We start from the raw sequence: 19,419 nt of genomic DNA on the forward strand, positions 1-19,419 counted from the left end.
ATAACCATCTTTTCATCTAGAATATCCCAAAAAGTTGTGTTACCCTGGTTTGGTTTTAATTTTGGGAGGGACGCCCATATCATTTCTTTTTCTCCTGGGGAGAAGGGGACATGGGTTTTAGTCGTATAGACTATTGATTGACCTTCCTCTTTACTCTGTCTAGTTTTGACTTGCATGGGTGCAGCTGGGACCGTTTTCAGAGCGGTCAGATCTGGATACAATGTATTATTATAACCAAAATCAGTGTTTGATTTATATTCCGGATTATATGGGGGAGGAGCGCTAGCAAAACCTCCTTTTTCATATTCCCATGCTTTGCGATCTAAATCATCCCAATCGGGCCTGTCGTCCTCGGAGTGATCTGTGTCGCGACGCGCTCCTAACACGGCAGCACATCGCGCACCTACACCTTCACCTTTTCTGACCACTTTTCTTGCCCTTCTAATTTGCCTTGTAGTTCTATTAATTCTATCGTATTTTTCACAACTTCTTCTCTCAATTCACATTACTGTTTATGATGATCTTCCATTTCTGTTATTTTCTTTTCTTGATTCTCACCAACCTGACACAATATCACAATTCCTTTCTCTGTCTTATCTGGTTGTTGTTGCTTCCACCAGTCCCGGTGCTCCTTCGGAGACCAGTCTTTCTCCCAACTTCCTTCCAACATTTTCTTCTCTACATTCTGTTTTTTTATTTCTCAAAAAACCAATAATGCTGGTGTCACTCACTGTGACGATTTATCTGAAATATTACATTATTATATATTATATTATGTATATATATTATAATAAAAACAAACACTCCAGTAAGGTACGGACACCCGTACATGACACTGGCTAAGGTAAGGGAACCCATAAACAACCATAAGCACCCCCGGACCTAGGACAGACTGTAACTTGCTAACTTGCTAACTTGCTAACTGTTTTGTTTGCTTCACATCGTTTGCTGCTAGTTGCATGCCAAACGAGTTCGTTCTGTCCAAAATATAAGCTTTTTTTCTTCTAATAAACTCAATAAAAATACAGTGCACTAGCAACTATTTCCCTTTCAAAAGTTGTAGTCCCGTTTCAGTTAAAACAAAATGTGTTCTTCAAACAAAGAAAATACTTGTGTTTCTTTTCCCTCTTTACCTGCTCTTATCACAAAGCTTCTCAACACAATCTCAGGTGCAGGTGCACTCTGCGCTATCCTTTGCCCGAGCTTTGTCCAGGAAAACTCACTGTAGCCATCTTAGTTCAACACGGGCTCTCCTTACCTGCGAGTCACACGGGTCCAGTTCACGTTGCAAGTGAACAGTCTCTTCTCAGAAACAATAAGGAAACTTGGAAAGAAACACAATCCCAGGTCGGTGTTAAAAAAAAGTTCTTTGTTTTCATATTAAAAGAAAACATTTGTATTTTCTCTGCACACTTCACAGCTCCAATTAGCACACTCAACTAATCCCTGCCCCCCTCAGAACCGTCACTAAAGAAAGGTACTCACAGTCATTTTAAATATGACATCCTGTAGTGTTTGTTTTCAAAATATGATCTTATTATCACTTGAACCAAATAAATCCTTTGACCCACTAATACCAAATTACAGTTAGGGGGGCCACAGATGTGATTTGAAAATACGATCTTCCATGTCTTTCTGTTGTGTTTTGACCTGGGGATCTGTAATTGTCCAAGTGGCTACTGCACATGTACTTATTTAATATTAAATGTGTTATTTAATTAGGCTTGGTTCTGGTGAGCATGTACAAGACGTCAGCTTTTTAAATAACTGTGTGTATTGGATCATACACATTTTAGAAATACTCTCTCAAACTTCCCGCATTGGTACCTCACCAGGGAGGTAGAAAACAGCAATAGCATTGAAAAAGTGTGATTGTAGTTCTGCTCTTCTGCAATATATTTCTACAATATCTTTAACATCTTCTTTAACATTGTTTTAAAGGCTGGGACCAATATGGTGGAATATCTCCAACACACGGACATTGAGAGACTCGACCCCTTTGTGCTGCTGCTCAGAGACCAACTCTCAGTTGTCTCTGAGTAGGCTATGGATCAACTTCCTTTCCTAATATGAAGGAGACCATGGATACAAAACCTATGAAAAACAGGTGATTATTGTTATTCTTCTCATTATAAACTACTTAATACATCTCTCCCATTGCCATTGGTCAAAAGCCCTCTGAGAGAAATTGTGTGGCGACACTCCACACTCTTAGAAGAAATTGTTCTGCACAGAACCATAAAGGGTTCCTCGAGTAATCGCTCTGGTGGATCCCTTTATGGTTCTATGTAGAACCCCTTCAAAGGGGTTACATGAAGAACCCCCAAACATAGCGTTCTACACAGAACCATTCGTTTTAAAATGTTATATATAGAACCCATTCAAAAGGGGGACACGTGCTATACCTGAATTTGTTTTCCAAATACAATCTTTAAAAAATGTATGAGTTCATATATACACACACACATACACAACGTAGAAATCGCACTACTAGTGAAGTAACTTCATTTACATTATATGCCACAACTCCTCAATTTGGAACGCAAAAACAAGACATCTGATGTAAAAGTGTAAACTAATTACGAACAGCACTTTTGATTTTTATCTTCAATTCAGGGGCTACTTATTCGAACAGTAAACTGTATTCTCTCTTCAGAGTGACTGGAATGTTTTTGCCTACATTCAACTTAAATATGAAAGTTTCCAAAAACGGCATAGTTTTCTTTAAGGCTATTCAATGCCAAACACAAAATTCTCTCTGCTTTCAGTGCTTGTCCTTCAGCACAATTACACAGGTTCATGATGTTCTCATTTCAATACATTGTTTTCTTATTTAAACTATTTGACTTTGAGCTTACATTGAGAATAAAATCACTTTTGCAAGTAAAACCTGGCCAAGAAAGGAAGCAGCACTACAATAAAACAATACACAGAATACAAAGCAGTTCCTTCAAAAGTGAAAGTGATAAAGAGTGATGTCTGTCAGTAAATTACGTTGAGATACATATTGGTTATTTTGAATTAGGAGTCCAACTTCAATAACTTCTATTAACAAGCCAAAATACAGATCAGAATTACGGCTAATTGAAAATAATATGTAGCGCCTAGGTAAGCTTGGATGTGTTCAGAGAAACACTAAAAACGGACCTTCCTCACACCCGTCTTGTTGAGGTGGACGTGGTCATACAGGTGATGTGGCTGGATGTCTCAGTGGTGTGCCAGGTGTACGTTGGGGAGGAGGGCACATCTTCGGGATACTTCTGCGTTGATGGCCTGGATGATGTGCAGGGGCACGTCTGTGCGGGGCAGCAGTGTGGAGATGGTGATTTTGGCAGTTTGGAATTCCTCTGTGGCTTTCTTTGCCACCTGTCTCAGGGCTGAGGCCACATCGCCCCTGCGGGCACTCAGGTCGTTAGTGCCGGTGTGGATGAGGATGTGTTTGACCTGGCACAGCCTCCTCTTGGAGAGCAGCTCCAGGGCTCTCTGTGCTGTCGGGCACCAAAGCTTTTTCACTTTTCGCCCAGGGAAGAGGCGCCTCTCATCCAGGAACTTCCCATTGGAGTCGCTCAGAATGACCACCTCTGTGTTGACCTGCCACTCCGGGTTTTGCGTCGGGAGTGGTGGGGGCAGCGGGTGTGTTTTAGGGGAGTGGCGTTTCAGGGGTTTGTGTATTAGTGGCAGGTCTGGTGATAGTGGGGGTGTCAGGAGTGGTGGGGAGTGTGGGTGGATCAGTGGGTGCGTCAGTTGGTGCGTCAGGGGTTGTAGGTGTTGTGGGGTCAGTGCAGTGCAGTCTCTGTGCTCCTCTCTTAGCTCCTCCAGCTGGCTCTGCAGGCTCCTCAGCTGGCTGTGCTGGGGTGTCCTGGTCAGCTCCTCCCTCGCTCTGTGCAGCTCCGTCCTCAGGGTTTGGCTCTGCTCCTCCTGGTCTCTCACTGCTGCTCTCAGCTTATGGATCTCAGCCTTGTGGTGCATCTTTAGTCCCTGAACTCCGCAAACTTCAGCTCCAGCACTGATAGGCATTCCTTTAGTGTTTTAATGTTGCTGGAGAGTTTTGGGGAGACAGGGGGGCAGTCTGTGGGAGATGGGGCACTGTCTGGCTCCGTGTGGCTGGGGGCAGACTGCAGGGTGGCCGGCTCTGGCTCGTGTTTCTCTACCTCAGTCTGCTGCTTTGAGGTGTGGAAGCCGAGAGATAATTGGTCCAGGCTGCTCTCGCTGTCCTGCACCATGATGGTCCCGTTGTGGTATACATTAAAAGTGAGCATCACACTGTCTGTGTCTTTCTCTACCAGCACTGAGATCTGCCTGCCTCTGCTAATGCCCCTCTTGTTGTTATTGGGGTATGTCTGGCACAGGGTTTTGTGAAAGGCGGTGGGGTACTGAGTGTAGAACAGTAGATTGTTCTTGACCCTGTTTTCTCCTTTACCGGTGTAGTCTAGGATGAGGGTCTCAGGAGATGCTCTCATCACAGCTTGTTTGTAGTCCTTCTTAGCCTGTGCAGAGCGAATGTCTTCAGGGTATCGGATTTCAAAAGGCAGCTCTGCAGTCAGACTGCTGTTCGATAGATTTCTATCAGTCTCAGTGGCAGTTGGGCTCTCTCCTACTGTCACTCTATTCAAATCGGAGCTCTGCATTTTCATTGGCTGAGTCAACTACTGAGAATGCTTATTTATTTTATTAATACATATTTTTTTGTTTAATTATTTGTCTCTTACCTCCAATTCTTGTCTTCAGCTTTTCTTTTCTGACTTTTCTTCCTGAACTGTCTCTCTGCTTTCTTCTTTTTGTGTTTCTCTTAAAATTATTATTTTTTGAATACTTTTTCTTCTGAATTTCTATTCCATGTCTTCTGTGTATGTTTATAGTTCTATATATTCATTTGTAAATGACAAATTAAATCCGCTTATGTATAAAAACAAATGTTTTTTAGGAGCTCATATTCCTCTCTCTCTCTCTCTCTCTCTCTCTCTCTCTCTCTCTCTCTCTTTCTCTCTCTCCCTCTCAATTCAATTCATTTGTATTGTCAAAGCAATTGGACATACATACATATACATACATACATACATACATACATACATACATACATACATACATACATCTACACGGAAAATAAATAATAGAATTATGAATCACAATAAGATGTAATGAAGTACAGAAAATGAAAATGTAAAAAAATGTGATCTTTAATACATACAAATAAAGAAAATAGGTTTACTATTTCCAGATTCCTTTTTTGAAATACAATGACATGCATAACAAACAAGTATTTACATTATATTTACAGCCGGTGCTCGTGTGTCACTGTGTCCCTCAGGCTGTGGTAGGCGCTGACATATTGGGCAGCCAGGGTGGCTGTGTGTCCCTCCCCCAGGAGGACTGGCGTTTTTCTTTTTTCTCAGTTTTGTCACAGGTTGGGTGGGCATCCATTATGTTGTTACAGAATTTGTCCCTTATTTTGGGCTAAAGCTTTCCGTGGAGGGGAACGTGGATCAGTTTGTACCATTTTTGGGAGAATCTGCCTTGTTGGGGCGGAGCTGTGACCAGGTGAACAGCAGATCGGGCATAGGTGGGCATGTGGGCAGAGGAGTTGGAAGGCCGGTCAAGCAAATAAGCTTGCTAAGGTACGCAGGAGCAGGAAGCAGCCCCCCCATCCAGCCAGCCAGCCAGTCTGGCTGGCGGTGACTGAGTGGTTGTCAGACGGCAAGCAACGGAATGTACGTGCTCTGTGATGTCATAGCAGTCAGCTGAGAGAGGCTCGTGATGTCATCGCTGAGCTGGCTGGCTGGCTGGCTGGCTGGCTGTGTGTGTGTCTGTGTGTGTGTGTGTGTGTGTGTGTGTGTGTGTGTGTCTGTTTGTGTTTGTCAGTCTGTCTGTCTGTCTGTCTCTCTCTCTCTCTCTCTCTCTCTCTCTCTCTCTCTCCCTCTCAATTCAATTCATTTGTATTGTCAAAGCAATTGGACATACATACATACATACATACATACATGCTAGAAAATCATTACTATGTTATCTTAAAGGCTAACTAAGCAGAACATATTTCATTATAGAACAGAGTTCATAGATCTACACATGGTTTTAAGGAACAGGCACGTAGGTCATACCGTTTGACATTGTCTCCAAGGTTCTCATCGTAAATAACAAACAGAAATCAAACTACCTTATGGCCTCCTGACCTTCTAGCTTGACCTTATCTTTCTTAAGTATACAAGAGAGAAAAACAGGTTTGAGAAAATAATTTCTAACTTTCCTTCCATACAATAATACATACATACATACATACGGAAAATAAATAATAGAATTATGAATCTCAATATAATGTAATGAAGTACAGAAAAAGAAAATGTAATAAAATGTGATCTTTAATACATTCAAATAAAGAAAATAGGTTTACTATTTCCAGATTCCTTTTTGAAATACAATGACATGCATTACAAACGAGTATTTACATTATATTTACAGCCGGTGCTCGTGTGTCACTGTGTCCCTCAGGCTGTGGTAGGCGCTGACATATTGGGCAGCCAGGGTGGCTGTGTGTCCCTCCACCAGGAGGACTGAGCGTTTTTCTTTTTTCTCAGTTTTGTCACAGGTTGGGTGGGCATTCGTAATGTTGTTACAGAATGTGTCCCTTATTTTGGGCTAAAGCTTTCCGTGGAGGGGAACGTGGATCAGTTTGTACCATTTTTGGGAGGATCTGCCTTGTTGGGGCGGAGCTGTGATCCAGGTGAACAGCAGATCGGGCTTAGGTGGGCATTTGGGCATAGGAGTAGGAAGGCCGGTCAGGCAAATTAGCTTGCTAAGATACGCAGCAGCAGCAAGCAGCCCCCCCATCCAGCCAGCCAGCCAGTCTGGCTGGCAGTGACTGAGTGGTTGACAGACGGCAAGCAACGGAATGTACGTGCTCTGTGATGTCATAGCAGTCAGCTGAGAGAGGCTCGTGATGTCATGGCTGAGCTGGCTGGCTGTCTGGCTGGCTGGCTCTGTGTGTGTGTGTGTGTGTGTGTGTGTGTGTGCGTGTGTCTGTCTGTCTGTCAATTCATTTCAATTCAATTCAAAGGTGCTTTATTGGCATGATCTATCACAATATTGCCAAAGCAGATACAAATGTTCTATCAATCAAGACAAAACATTGCAATACAAGATTCAGTGGAACAAATATAGTACACATTGAAATAAAATTAAGTAGGATATAAACCATATTTGTTGTTTGTATCAAAATTTGTGTCATGACATCAGAAAAATCACTGTTTTTATTTTGTTTTGCAAATGGAGTGCCACAGGCTGGTGTCTACACACTGTCTCGCAGGCTGTGGCAGGTGGATACATATTGCGCTGCTAAGAAGGCAGTGCGCTCCTCCTCTCCCAGCAGGACGGGGAGTTTGCAGCAATCGGGGATCATGCTGAACTCAGGGATATGCATTTTTAATATTTTAAAGTATGTCTCCCTGATTTTTGTGTATTTAGGGCAGGACAGCAGGAAATGCGCCTGTGTTTCGACCTCCCCTAGGTCACACTGGCTGCACAGCCGCTCTTCTCTGGCAACCCAGAATTTTCTGTAGCGGCCTTTTTCAATGGCGAGGCTGTGGTCACTGAGCCTGTATTTAGTTAGATTTTGTCTCTCTTTTATATTTTGGATTTTTAAGTATTCAGCCAATGTAATGTTTCTATTCAGGGCCCGGTAGCATTCCAATTTGTTTTGTAATTCTAATTCGTGTCTCTAATCTTTTGTGTATTTGCTTTTCAGGTACATGTCAATTTTCCCAATTGTTGTTGTTTTGGTCATTGTGTGTTCGGGCTCTGTGAGCCTCAGAGCCGTGGGGGCGTTTCTGTGTACGTGTAAGATGTTTTTATTAAATTCTAGGTGGAATATTTCCATGGGGCTTTTGTCCCAATTGTTGTTATTGAGGTTCATGAGGGGACCCCACACTTCGCTCCCATATAGCAGGATTGGTTGGATGATGGAGTTTAATATTTTAATCCAAATAGTTATTGGTATTGTTGTTTTCCCAAATTGTGTCTTTATGGCATAAAATGCCCGGCGTGCCTTGTCTTTTAATGCGTTTATAGCCAGGCTGAAGCTCCCTGACGCACTGATGGTCAGGCCAAGGTAGTTGTATCTGGTGCAGTGCTCTAATCCAGTGCTGCCCAGAGTGAAGCGGTACCTGTTTCCCTGAGATGGGGCTTTTTTCTGGAAAACCATAACTCTGGTCTTGTCCAGATTGACTGCCAGGGCCCATTTCTGACAGTACTGCTCTAGCAGCGCCAGGTTCTGCTGAAGCCCCTGCTCTGTGGGTGACAGCAGCACCAGGTCGTCTGCATAGAGCAGGAACTTAATCTCTGTGTCATGGAGAGTTAGGCTGCGGGCGTCAGACTGCTCCAACACTGTGGCCAACTCGATGATGTAGATGTTGAACAGTGTTGGACTCAGACTGCAGCCCTGTCTCACTCCCCGCCCCTGAGTGAAGAACTCTGTTCTTGAGTTGCCAATTTGAACTCCGCATTTGTTTTCAGAATACATTGATTTAATGATGTCATAAACTTTACCCCCTACACCACTCTGTAGAAGTTTATAAAATAATCCCTTGTGCCAGATTGAGTCAAATGCCTTTCTAAAGTCTACAAAACAGGCAAATATTTTTCCTTTATTGTTTTGGGTATATTTATTTATGAGGGTGTGTAGAGTGTAAATATGATCGGTTGTGCTGTGTTTTGGTAGGAAGCCAATCTGACTCTTATTCAGGACACTGTGCTTGGTAAGGAAGGCCAGTATCTGGGCGTTGATGATACTGCAGAACACCTTCCCCAGGTTACTGCTCACACAGCTGCCCCAGTAGTTATTGGGGTCTAATTTGTCTCCACTTTTAAAAATCGGGGTGATCAATCCTTGATTCCCGACCTCAGGGAAACACCCGGCTCTCAGCACCAGGTTAAAGAGTTTGAGCAGAGCCTCCTGCAGCTGCGGGCTGCTGTGCTTCAGCATCTCAGGGCTGATGCTGTCGGGGCCGCTGGCTTTCCTGGGTTTGAGGATTTTGAGTTGATGTTTTAGTTCCTGTATTGTAAATGGGTTATCTAAGGGATTTTGGTTATTCTTAATGATTTCTTCCAATTTATTTAGGTTTTTTAATATTTTAACCTGTTCTGGCTTTGGATTGTTTTCAACATTTTGGTAAAGTTTTTCAAAGTGTGTTTTCCAGATTTCTCCATTTTGAATTGGTATTTCATTTTTTGTTTTTGGGGTATTTATTCTGCCCATATAGTGGTCTTTTTTCTTACTGAGGAGTTGCTTGTAGTGCCGCAGGGCCTGGCAGTAGCTGAGGCGAGCCTCCTGGTTGTCGGGCTCTCTGTGTTTAGTGTTGGAGAGATGTCTCAGGTGTTTCCTAGAAGTTTCACACTCCTGGTCACACCACTGTTCTTTTTTTCTTTTAGACGATTTCATATTTTGGTTTTTAATTGTTTTAATGTTTGATTTTAAAGCCAGTCTCTCAAATATTTCATTCAGTGTTTTGGTGGCTGAGTTTATTCCGTTTTGGTTTATTTGATAGTGTGAGGATTGATATCTGTCTAACATGTTTTCAATCTCATCACTATTCAGGGCTCTTGTGTAGTTCTCTGTGCTGGGCTCTGACCATCTCTAACTGGGTGGCAGGGAGACCAGTTTTGTGGGAAGTTTGGCTCTGACTTGTGGCTGCGCTGATCTTTTTAGGTAAAGTGTTATTTGGCTGTGGTCTGATAGTGGAGATTGTTGTCTGACTATAAACGCATTGTTGGCTTGTGGGTCCAGGTCAGTTATGGCGTAGTCCACCACACTGCTGCCCAGAGCCGAGCAGTATGTGAATCTCCCCAGAGAGTACCCCCTGGTCCTGCCATTGATGATATATAGACCCAGGCTTTTACATAGGCGCACTACCTGCTTCCTGCTCTTGTTTACCACGCTGTCGTGGCTGTGTCAGTGTGGAGGTGTGTGTGTGGCACAGCGGGGAGTCTCCGAACAGGTGTGTGTTCCCCTCTGTATTGATGTAGTCCATCTCTCTGCCAGTCCTGGCATTGAGATCGCCACACAGCAGTACAGAGCCCAGGGTCTGGAAGTGGCAGATTTCGTTTTGAAGCTCATGAAAGCCTTCCTCATTATAGTAGGGGGAGTCTGCGGGTGGCATATAAATTGCACATAGGTATATATCTGTGTTATTTTGTAGGGTGTCTTTTCTGATTTTCATCCACAGGTGTGTGTCTCCTCTCTGTACTGGGCATAGGGCTGCTCGGAGCTCCTCCCTGTACCACACGATAATCCCCCACGAGGCCCTGCCACACCTGACTTTGGGTTTTTTATAGGAGGGCACAATCAGCTCCCTGTATCCATTGTATCCATCCAGTGTATAGACATATCTGCACAGCACCAAGTCTCTACAAGAATGAAAACATCTGAACTATTTACAGTGTTGATCAGTTCAGGGCCTGTGCTCTTCATTCCAAAAGTTGAGGAGCGTAAACCCTGCATATTCCAATTGCTTATTTTAAAGGACATGTTAATATATTTTATTATACTTGTCTCTTCTACATAAGAAAGTTTAATTTGTGGTCTACAACTGATATTATATTACTATTAATAATTATATATGGATATACATAATAATCACTCAAAGATTTTATCTTTGCATCAAAATATCAGAATAATTAAATCACATTTTTTCTTACTCTCCATCTCCACAACCATATATATGTGTGTTGAGGCTCAGTTAACTCAGCAGTGTGGTACAGATGACACTGAGGAGTTGCCTTATCTGGGCCAGCTGGGCAGCATCGGGCCTCCAGGCTCTGGAAGCCGCTGCTGCGTGGCTGTGTGGCTGTGCTGGTCCCCGGCTGTCCTCTCTGCTGTGCTGGACGGGCCCTCTGGGGATGGGGGGGTGGGGAATGGGGCCGCGGGGTCTCAGGGGCTGGGGCTGGGGTGGAGCCGGTGGCTGGGGATGTGGCCGGGGGCTGGGGGGTTTGCTCCTGGTCTCGAGGTGGGGGTGTGTGGGGTTTCGGCCCAGGGTTGTGTCCTTGAGGACCTTTGAGATGATCCTCACACCCGTCTTGTTGAGGTGGACGTGGTCATACAGGTGATGTGGCTGGATGTCTCAGTGGTGTGCCAGGTGGACGTTGGGGAGGAGGGCACATCTTCGGGACACTTCTGCGTTGATGGCCTGGATGATGTGCAGGGGCACGTCTGTGCGGGGCAGCAGTGTGGAGATGGAAATTTTGGCAGTTGGGAATTCCTCTGTGGCTTTCGTTGCTACCTGTCTCAGGGCTGAGGCCACATCGCCCCTGCGGGCACTCAGGTCGTTAGTGCCGGTGTGGATGAGGATGTGTTTGACTTGGCAAAGCCTCCTCTTGGAGAGCAGCTCCAGGGCTCTCTGTGCTGTGGAGCACCAAAGCTTTTTCACTTTTCGCCCAGGGAAGAGGCGCCTCTCAACCAGGAACTTCCCATTGGATTCGCTCAGAATGACCACCTCTGCGTTGACCTGCCACTCCGGGTTTGCGTCGGGAGTGGTGGGGGCAGCGGGTGTGTTTTGGGGGAGTGGCGTTTCAGGGGGTTGTGTATTAGTGGCAGGTCTGGTGATAGTGGGTGTGTCAGGAGTGGTGGGGAGTGTGGGTGGATCAGTGGGTGCGTCAGGGGTTGGAGGTGTTGTGGGGTCAGTGCAGTGCAGTCTCTGTGCTCCAGTGATGTGTAGCTCCTCTCTTAGCTCCTCCAGCTGGCTCTGCAGGCTCCTTAGCTGGCTGTGCTGGGGTGTCCTGGTCAGCTCCTCCCTCGCTCTGCGCAGCTCCGTCCTCAGGGTTTGGCTCTGCTCCTCCAGGTCTCTCACTGCTGCTCTCAGCTCATGGATCTCAGCCTTGTGCTGCATCTTTAGTCTGTGCATCTCATCCCGGAGCTGATCGCACAAGGAGGTCTGGGCCAGGGTGCTCAGGGTCTGTTCCCTGAACTCCGCAAACTCCAGCTCCAGCACTGATAGGCATTCCTTTAGTGTTTTAATGTTGCTGGAGAGTTTTGGGGAGACAGGGGGGCAGTATGTGGGAGATGGGGCACTGTCTGGCTCCGTGTGGCTGGGGGCAGACTGCAGGGTGGCCGGCTCTGGCTCTTGTTTCTCTACCTCAGTCTGCTGCTTTGAGGTGTGGAAGCCGAGAGCTAATTGGTCCAGGCTGCTCTCGCTGCCCTGCACCATGATGGTCCCGTTGTGGTATACATTAAAAGTGAGCATCACACTGTCTGTGTCTTTCTCTACCAGCACTGAGATCTGCCTGCCTCTGCTAATGCCCCTCTTGTTGTTATTGGGGTATGTCTGGCACAGGGTTTTGTGAAAGGCGGTGTAGAACAGTAGATTGTTCTTGACCCTGTTTTCTCCTTTACCGGTGTAGTCTAGGATGAGGGTCTCAGGAGATGCTCTCATCACAGCTTGTTTGTAGTCCTTCTTAGCCTGTGCAGAGCGAATGTCTTCAGGGTATCGGATTTCAAAAGGCAGCTCTGCAGTCAGACTGCTGTTCGATAGATTTCTATCAGTCTCAGTGGCAGTTGGGCTCTCTCCTACTGTCACTCTATTCAAATCATTGGCTGAGTCAACTACTGAGAATGCTTATTTATTTTATTAATACATATTTTTTTGTTTAATTATTTGTCTCTTACCTCCAATTCTTGTCTTCAGCTTTTCTTTTCTGACTTTTCTTCCTGAACTGTCTCTCTGCTTTCTTCTTTTTGTGTTTCTCTTAAAATTATTATTTTTTGAATACTTTTTCTTCTGGATTTCTATTCCATGTCTTCTGTGTATGTTTATAGTGCTATATATTCATTTGTAAATGACAAATTAAATCCGCTTATGTATAAAAACAAATGTTTTTTAGGAGCTCATATTCCTCTCTCTCTCTCTCTCTCTCTCTCTCTCTCTCTCTCTCTCTCTCTTTCTCTCTCTCCCTCTCAATTCAATTCATTTGTATTGTCAAAGCAATTGGACATACATACATATACATACATACATACATACATACATACATACATACATACATACATCTACACGGAAAATAAATAATAGAATTATGAATCACAATAAGATGTAATGAAGTACAGAAAATGAAAATGTAAAAAAATGTGATCTTTAATACATACAAATAAAGAAAATAGGTTTACTATTTCCAGATTCCTTTTTTGAAATACAATGACATGCATAACAAACAAGTATTTACATTATATTTACAGCCGGTGCTCGTGTGTCACTGTGTCCCTCAGGCTGTGGTAGGCGCTGACATATTGGGCAGCCAGGGTGGCTGTGTGTCCCTCCCCCAGGAGGACTGGCGTTTTTCTTTTTTCTCAGTTTTGTCACAGGTTGGGTGTGCATCCATTATGTTGTTACAGAATTTGTCCCTTATTTTGGGCTAAAGCTTTCCGTGGAGGGGAACGTGGATCAGTTTGTACCATTTTTGGGAGAATCTGCCTTGTTGGGGCGGAGCTGTGACCAGGTGAACAGCAGATCGGGCATAGGTGGGCATGTGGGCAGAGGAGTTGGAAGGCCGGTCAAGCAAATAAGCTTGCTAAGGTACGCAGCAGCAGCAAGCATCCCCCACATCCAGCCAGCCAGCCAGTCTGGCTGGCAGTGACTGAGTGGTTGTCAGACGGCAAGCAACGGAATGTACGTGCTCTGTGATGTCATAGCAGTCAGCTGAGAGAGGCTCGTGATGTCATCGCTGAGCTGGCTGGCTGGCTGGCTCTGTGTGTGTGTGTGTATGTCTGTGTGTGTGTGTGTGTGTCTGTTTGTCTGTTTTTCAGTCTGTCTGTCTCTCTCTCTCTCTCTCTCTCTCTCTCTCTCTCTCCCTCTCAATTCAATTCATTTGTATTGTCAAAGCAATTGGACATACATACATTCATACATACATATATATATATATATATATATATATATATATATATATATATATATATATATATATACATACATACATGCATACATGCTAGAAAGTCATTACTATGTTATCTTAAAGGCTAACTAAGCAGAACATATATCATTATAGAACAGAGTCCATAGGTCTACACATGGTTTTAGGGAACAGGCACGTAGGTCATACCGTTTGACATTGTTTCCAAGGTTCTCATCGTAAATAACAAACAGAAATCAAACTAGCTTCTGGCCTGACCTTCTAGCTTGACTCTATCTTTCCGCCTTATATACTTGGTGAATAATTGAGGAAGTAGCACCAAGTGACCACATTAGGCTGCCTGAGGGTTTCTGGGGAGTGTAGTTGTCTAGGGTCGGTTTTCTTCCCTAGAGTGCAGACCTTGCAGCAGACCTGGCCTGACATATCTGCCATGTATGACCCTGCCCCTTGGTTTGTCCCACATCCTCCCCCCCAGCTGCGACCCCATAGGTCGAGCGACAGCCGCAAAAAAGCATGCACCCGGGACAGCCCATCAACATTCCCCATGGCCTTCCCTGGCCTGTGCTGCAGGGTGAAATGAAAATGTTGGAGACTCAAAAACCACCTCATCACACGGGCATTCCTGTCTTTCGAACGATGCATCCAAGTGAGGGGGGCATGGTCAGTGATCAGGGTGAAGTGCCTGCCCAACAAATAGTATCGAAGACTGTCCAAAGCCCACTTCACTGCCAAACATTCTTTTTCAACTACCAAATAATTTATTTCATTGGATTCCAACTTTCTGCTAAGGAACAACACCGGGTGTTCGTGATCACCCATTCTTTGGGACAAAACCATTCCGATCCCCACCTCAGAGGCGTCCGTCTGGACTATAAATTCTTTCTGAAAGTCAGGTACCATTAAAACGGGGTTGCGGCAGAGCGCCTCCTGTAGGCTCCGGAAAGCCCGGTTTGCTGTATCACCCCATCTAACCATATTGGGTTCTGTAGCCTTAGTCATATCAGTCAGAGGGGCCGCTAAGGTAGCATAGTTGGGAATAAACCTCCGGTAATACCCAGTTAACCCTAAAAATGCCCTAACCTGCTTTTTATTGACAGGCCTAGGCCAAGAGTTTATGGCTTCAACCTTGGATATTTGGGGTTTCACCATACCCCTCCCTACTGTATAGCCCAAGTATTTGGCCTCTTCCAACCCCAAATTGCATTTGGTTGGATTAGCCATCAGGCCTGCTGCATGTATTGAATCCAATACCGCTTGGAGCTGAGACAAATGTGATTCCCAATCTGGACTGTGAATGACCACATCATCTAAATATGCTGCCGCATACGTCCTGTGTGGTCTAAGTATGTGGTCCATCAACCTTTGAAAGGTGGCAGGAGCACCATGCAGGCCAAAGGGCATCACTGTGTAGTGAAACAGACCATCTGGGGTTGCAAAGGCTGTTTTTTCTTTGGCACCCGGGGTCAAGGGAATCTGCCAGTAGCCCTTGGCTAAGTCAATAGTTGAAATATAGTGAGCATTCCCAATATTCTCTAACAATTCATCTACTCGGGGCATTGGGTATGCATCAAACTTTGAAATTTCATTAACCTTTCTAAAATCATTACAGAATCTCCAGGAGCCATCAGGTTTGGAAACCATGACTATAGGGCTGGACCACTCACTGTGGGATTCTTCAATAACCCCTGCCTCCAGCATTTCCTTAACCTCATTTCTAATAGTGTTCCTGCGAGCTTCTGGTACCCTGTAAGGCCTCATATTTACCTTCTTTCCTGGGAGAGACACAATGTTGTGAGAGACTAAATGGGTACGCCCCGGTATGCCTGAGAAAACTTCCCTATTACGTATTATCAAGTCGTTCACCTCCTTCAACTGGTCAGGTGACAAGGCAGCTGCAATATTCACCTTCGGTGTCCCTAGTGGCTGAGGGGGGTAAGTCAACATCAACACTTCCCTGTCCTTCCAGGCTTTTATTAAGTTGACATGATATATTTGTTCTGGGGGTCGGCGGCCGGGTTGCTGAACCTTATAGTTCACTTCCCGTATTCGCTCTATAATCTCATAAGGTCCCATCCACGTAGCCAGAAATTTACATTCTACAGTGGGAACCAACACCAACACCCTATCACCAGGCTGGAACACCCTCAGTGTAGCCTGACGATTATAGGCGAATTGTTGGTGTTCCTGTGCCTGCCTTAGGTGCTCTCTCACAATGGGAGTGACTGTGGCTATTCTCTCTTGCATAGCATTGATGTGCTCGACTACACTCCGGAAAGGAGTGGACTCGTGTTCCCACGTTTCACGGGCTATGTCTAATATCCCCCTGGGGTGCCTCCCATATAACAGTTCAAAAGGCGAAAAGCCCAGGGAAGCCTGTGGGACTTCCCTAATGGCAGACATCAAGTAGGGCAGCATGAATTCCCAATTTTTCCCATCCTTATCGATTACCTTTCTTAGCATGGACTTCAGGGTCCTATTAAATCTCTCAACCAACCCATCTGTTTGTGGGTGGTAGACTGATGTTCTCAACTGCTTAACCTGCAACAATTTACACAGATCGGTCATAACCTTAGACATAAAGGGTGTGCCCTGATCTGTTAATATCTCCCTCGGTATCCCCACCCTACTACACATCAACATTAGCTCTTTTGCAATACCTTTTGAAGCCATGGTCCGCAGTGGAATGGCTTCTGGGTACCTGGTGGCATAATCCAAAATAACCAGTATATACTGATGCCCTCTGGCTGATTTCGGGAGAGGTCCCACCACATCCATAGCTATCCTAGCAAAGGGGGTCTCTATGATGGGCAAAGGGACCAGTGGGCTTCTGAAGGCTGGTTTAGGAGCATGTAGTTGACATTCAGGACATGAGCTACAATGTTCTGTCACGTCTGCATGTACGCCTGGCCAGTAAAACCTCCTCAGGAGTCTATCCTTGGTTTTGTCCATCCCCAGATGTCCCCCCAGGATATGCCCATGTGCCAGATTGAGAACTGTTCGTCTGAATGGGGTGGGAACTAGCAATTGCTCCACAATGTCCACCCCTATCTTATTTACACGGTACAATAGGTCATTTTTTACCATAAAATAAGGATAAGCTGTTGGCGGGTCTGCAGTAGTCATAGGGGTCCCATTTACTACCTTCACATTTTCTTTAGCATAGTGTAGAGTGAGATCTCGCACCTGTGCGCTGCCAAAATCAGTGGGGAGTCCCTCTAACACTGACACTTCTACATTGTCAGCTTCAGGGGTCTCTATGAATGGATTCTCACCCACCCTGCTAGTGCTGGGTTCCTCACCCTCCATAGGGTCATCTACGTCACTACATTCCACCCCTATGTTTTCAGTTTAATTTTCCCCAACCAAAACCTTCACTGTCGACTCAACTGGAACCAGGTCTACTTTTAGCTCTAGTTGTGGGATCGAGGCAACTTCTGGCTTACAGTTTTCAGTGTGCATTTCCAATTTACTATGTTTTCTATCTAGTTTTCCAAAATTAGGAAAATATCGTCCCAGTATCACATCATATGGCATGTTGGGTACCACACCGACTTCGTAATCTAGTTTCCCGGCCTCTGTCTGTATGTTTACAAGGGCTGTGGGATAGGGGCGTGTGTCACCATGTGTGCATGTGATACTGAGCTCCTGATGTCTATCCAGCTTGTTGGTCGCTACAAATTTTTCTGTGACCAGTGTAACCATACTGCCAGAGTCGAGTAGAGCAGCCACTTCTTTCTCATCGACTATCACTGTACACATGTGTTTTGGATTAGGTACTCCGCCTATGAAAACATCCGTCCCAACAGGGCAGGCATAAAATACCGGTTTCTCTTTCCCCATATCACACACATTACATTGCATTGGTTCCTCTCTACCTGGGCAGTGGGCCGCAATATGTCCTACTTTGTCACAATTGTAGCAGACAATTGGTTGTGATGGTGACCCCCTATAACCCTTAGTCTCGGCTTTAGGCCCCACCTTTGCCCCCCCCAGTCTTGCTCTTTTCTTCCAACCCAGCGCGTCATGTTTCCCAGAGTACTTTGGAACCATCTTACCCGGTCCGCTGGTTCGTCATGGCCTGGGGAACGAGTTTTTAACCTCCGGTACATGCTCTGCTGCTCCGGCTGTATAGAACCGCTCTACAATGGCCACCAAGGTGTCAGCGGACAGCACCTCATTCTGGCCAACCCAGCGTCGAACGTCCTTGGGCAAACAGCGTTGGTAGTTGTCAAGGACTATGGCCTCCACCACCTCGGCTGATGAATGGACCTCTGGCTGTAGCCATTTCCTGGCCAGATGGATCAGATCAAACATCTGCGTTCGGATTGGTTGTCCTGGTTGGTAGGCCCACTGCTGAAACCGATGTGCCCTCACTGCGGTGGTCACGCCCAATCGGGTCATTATCTCCGCTTTCAATTTATCATAGTCCTGGGCGTCCTTCAGCTCCAGATCAAAGTACGCTTTCTGTGCATCCCCTGCCAGATAAGGTGCCACAAGCCCTGCCCAGGAATCTTTTGGCCATCCCTCTCTCCGCTGTCCTCTCAAAGGTCATAAGGAAGGCCTCAACATCGTCCTGTTTTGTCATTTTCTGCAGAAAGTGATTGGTGCGGGGAGTGGAATGGGTTGCAGCCCCCTGTGGCCCAATCCTGGTTGCAAGTGCTTCAACACTCTCTTTCAGCTCTTTAGTCACCTTTTCCTGCTCTTCTCTAAACATTTTATTTGTATCATGCTGGACCTGCAGTGCTTCCTGATGCATCCGCATAGCATCCTGGTGAGCCACCTGCTGCACCCTGGTCGCTTCCTGTTGGGCTATTACAGCCTGTAGTTTTTTTTTTTTTGGATAAAAAAATTCACTCAGCCAGTCTGGGTTTCATGAGGTGCTGCCCGCATTCTACACCAAATGTGACAAAACGCCTTGGCTGTACACATGTGCGGGTCTTCTCTGTGATCTTCTTAGGAGTAAAAACCAGTCATGACCCAGGGAGGAGGTTGCAAATACAGGGCTGTGCCTGTATGTTTACTTCAAACAAAACAAATCTGAAAACAAAACCTAACTCACACTGGAGTTGTAACTAATCTTACATAATCATTCTATTTTAAACAAAGTCTGGAATAAATAAGTCTTGGCTTTCTCCTTATGAGCTACCTCTGTTTTCCAGATAACTCACCCTATTGTCTCTCACTTCTCTCTCTCTCAGGCCCGCCTTATATACCTGGTGAATAATTGAGGAAGTAACACCAAGTGACCACATTAGGTGCTAGAATGGCTGCCTGAGGGTTTCTGGGGAGTGTAGTTGCCTAGGGTCGGTATTCTACCCTAGAGTACACACCTTGCAGCAGACCTGGCCTGACATATCTGCCATGTATGACCCTGCCCCTTGGTTTGTCACAATACATACATACATACATATACACGGAAAATAAATAATAGAATTATGAATCACAATAAGATGTAATGAAGTACAGAAAAAGAAAATGTAATAAAATGTGATCTTTAATACATACAAATAAAGAAAATAGGTATACCATTTC

Source organism: Amia ocellicauda, chromosome 10 (genome assembly GCF_036373705.1).
Source record: "Amia ocellicauda isolate fAmiCal2 chromosome 10, fAmiCal2.hap1, whole genome shotgun sequence".
Lineage (NCBI taxonomy): Eukaryota > Metazoa > Chordata > Actinopteri > Amiiformes > Amiidae > Amia > Amia ocellicauda.